Consider the following 3,065-nt stretch of genomic DNA (forward strand, 5'->3'; position numbering starts at 1 on the left):
CTTTTACCACACCAAACTTAAAATGTTTGCTCGTCCTCGAGCAAAAGAAGAAAGAAGAGAGTAGAAGAAGAAGAAATGAGGAAGAGGGGGAAGGTGGTGTGTTCGGCCAAGAAGGGAAAGAAGGGGTGTTTAGGTTGTGTGAAAATGAAGGGTTGAAGAAGGGTATATATAGGAGAGAGGGGGGTAATGGTTCGGCCATTATGGGTGGGTTTGGGAGGGAAAGTGGTTTGAATTTGAAGGGTGAGGTTGGTGAGGTTTTATGAAGGATGGATGTGAGTGGTGAAGAGAAAGATGGGATTTGATAGGTGAAGGGTTTTTGGGGAAGAGGTATTGAGGTGATTGGTGAATGGGGGAAGAAGAGAGAGATTGATGGTGGGGTCCTGTGGGGTCCACAGATCCTGTGGTGTCAAGGAAAAGTCATCCCTGCACCAAATGTTGCTCAAAATCACGTTTTGAGCTATTTCTGGCGTTAAACGCCGGGCTGGTGCCCATTTCTGGCGTTTAACGCCAGGTTGTTGCCCTTTACTGGCGTTTAACGCCAGTCTGGTGCCCCTTTCTGGCGTTAAACGCCCAGAATGGTGCCAGACTGGGCGTTAAACGCCCAACAGCTAGCATTACTGGCGTTTGAACGCCAGCTTCTTCTCCTCCAGGGTGTGCTATTTTTCTTCCTGTTTTTCATTCTGTTTTTGCTTTTTTCATTGTTTTTGTGACTTCTTATGATCATCAACCTACAAAAAAGATAAAATAACAAAAGAAATAGTTAACTATAAAACATTGGGTTGCCTCCCAACAAGCGCTTCTTTAATGTCATTAGCTTGACAGAGGACTCTCATGGAGCCTCAGAAATACTCAGAACCGTGTTGGAACCTCCCAACACCAAACTTAGAGTTTGAATGTGGGGGTTCAACACCAAACTTAGAGTTTGGTTGTGGCCTCCCAACACCAAACTTAGAGTTTGACTGTGGGGGCTCTGCTTGGCTCTGTTTTGAGAGAAGCTCTTCATGCTTCCTCTCCATGATGATAGAGGGATGTCCTTGGGCCTTAAACACCAAGGATTCTCCATTCACTTGAATGATCAACTCTCCTCTATCAACATCAATCACAGCCTTTGCTGTGGCTAGGAAGGGTCTGCCAAGGATGATGGATTCATCCATGCACTTCCCAGTCTCTAGGACTATGAAATCAGTAGGGATGTAATGGTCTTCAATCTTCACCAAAACATTCTCTACAAGTCCATGAGCTTGTTTTCTTGAATTGTCTGCCATCTCTAATGAGATTCTTGCAGCTTGCACCTCAAAGATCCCTGATTTCTCCATTACAGAGAGGGGCATGAGGTTTACACTTGACCCTAAGTCACACAAGGCCTTCTTGAAGGTCATGGTGCCTATGGTACAAGGTATAGAAAACTTCCCAGGATCTTGCCTCTTTTGAGGCAGTTTCTGCCTAGACAAGTCATCCAGTTCTTTGGTGAGCAAAGGTGGTTCATCCTCCCAAGTCTCATTTCCAAATAACTTGTCATTTAGCTTCATGATTGCTCCAAGGTATTTAGCAACTTGCTCTTCAGTAGTATACTCATCCTCTTCAGAGGAAGAATACTCATCAGAGCTCATGAATGGCAGAAGTAAGTCCAATGGAATCTCTATGGTCTCATTTTGAGCCTCAGATTCCCATTGTTCCTCATTGAGGAACTCAGAGGAGATTGGTACACGCCCACTGAGGTCTTCCTCAGTGGCATCCTCCTCCTCTCTTTCCTCTCCATATTCGGCCATGTCTATGGCTTTGCACTCTCCTTTTGGATTTTCTTCTGTATTACTTGGGAGAGTGCTAGGAGGGAGTTCAGTAACTTTCTTGCTCAGCTGACCCACTTGTCCTTCCAAATTTCTGATGGAGGACCTTGTTTCATTCATGAAACTTTGAGTGGTCTTTATTAGATCAGAGACCATTGTTGCTAAGTCAGAAGTATTCTGCTTAGAACTCTCTGTCTGTTGCTGAGAAGATGATGGAAAAGGCTTGCTATTGCTAAACCTGTTTCTTCCACCATTATTGTTATTGAAACCTTGTTGAGGTCTCTCTTGATTCTTCCATGAGAGATTTGGGTGATTTCTCCATGAAGAATTATAGGTGTTTCCATAGGGTTCTCCTAGGTAATTCACCTCTTCCATGGAAGGGTTCTCAGGATCATAAGCTTCTTCCTCAGATGAAGCATCCTTAGTACTGTTTGGTGCATTTTGCATTCCAGACAGACTTTGAGAAATCAAATTGACTTGTTGAGTCAATATCTTGTTCTGAGCCAATATGGCATTCAGAGTGTCAATCTCAAGAACTCCTTTCTTCTGACTCGTCCCATTGTTCACAGGATTCCTTTCAGAAGTGTACATGAATTGGTTATTTGCAACCATTTCAATCAATTCTTGAGCTTCTGCAGGCGTCTTCTTCAGATGAAGATCCTCCAGCAGAGCTATCCAAGGACATCTTAGATAGTTCAGAGAGACCATCATAGAAAATACCTATGATGCTCCATTCAGAAAGCATGTCTGAGGGACATCTTCTGATTAATTGTTTGTATCTTTCCCAAGCTTCATAGAGGGATTCTCCATCCTTCTGTCTGAAGGTTTGGACTTCCACTCTAAGCTTACTCCATCTTTGTGGTGGAAAGAACTTTGCCAAGAAGGCATTGACTAGCTTTTCCCAAGAGTCCAGGCTTTCTTTAGGTTGAGAATCCAACCATATTCTAGCTCTGTCTCTTACAGCAAAAGGGAATAGCATCAGTCTGTAGACCTCAGGGTTAACCCCATTAGTCTTGACTGTGTCACAGATTTGCAAGAGTTCAGCTAAGAACTGATGAGGATCTTCCATTGGAAGTCCATGGAACTTGCAATTCTGTTGCATTAGAGAAACTAATTGAGGCTTAAGCTCAAAGTTGTTTGCTCCAATGGCAGGGATAGAGATGCTTCTCCCATAAAAATTAGGAGTAGGTGCAGTGAAGTCACCCAGCACCTTCCTTGCATTGTTGGCATTGTTATTGTTTTCGGCTGCCATGTGTTCTTCTTCTTTGAAGAATTCGG

The 3,065-nt window shown here is 43.6% G+C and overlaps 1 non-coding gene across 1 annotated transcript; it reads left to right on the forward strand.

Annotated features, from left to right (window-relative positions):
• The first annotated feature begins 2,526 nt into the window (after positions 1-2,526).
• LOC130953087 (small nucleolar RNA R71) lies at positions 2,527-2,634 on the forward strand. Its single transcript, XR_009075260.1, has one exon. It is a non-coding gene; the product is annotated as a small nucleolar RNA R71 (small nucleolar RNA).
• The last annotated feature ends 431 nt before the right edge of the window (positions 2,635-3,065 follow it).

The sequence above is a fragment of the Arachis stenosperma genome, chromosome 9, assembly GCF_014773155.1.
Source record: "Arachis stenosperma cultivar V10309 chromosome 9, arast.V10309.gnm1.PFL2, whole genome shotgun sequence".
Taxonomy (NCBI): Eukaryota; Viridiplantae; Streptophyta; class Magnoliopsida; order Fabales; family Fabaceae; genus Arachis; species Arachis stenosperma.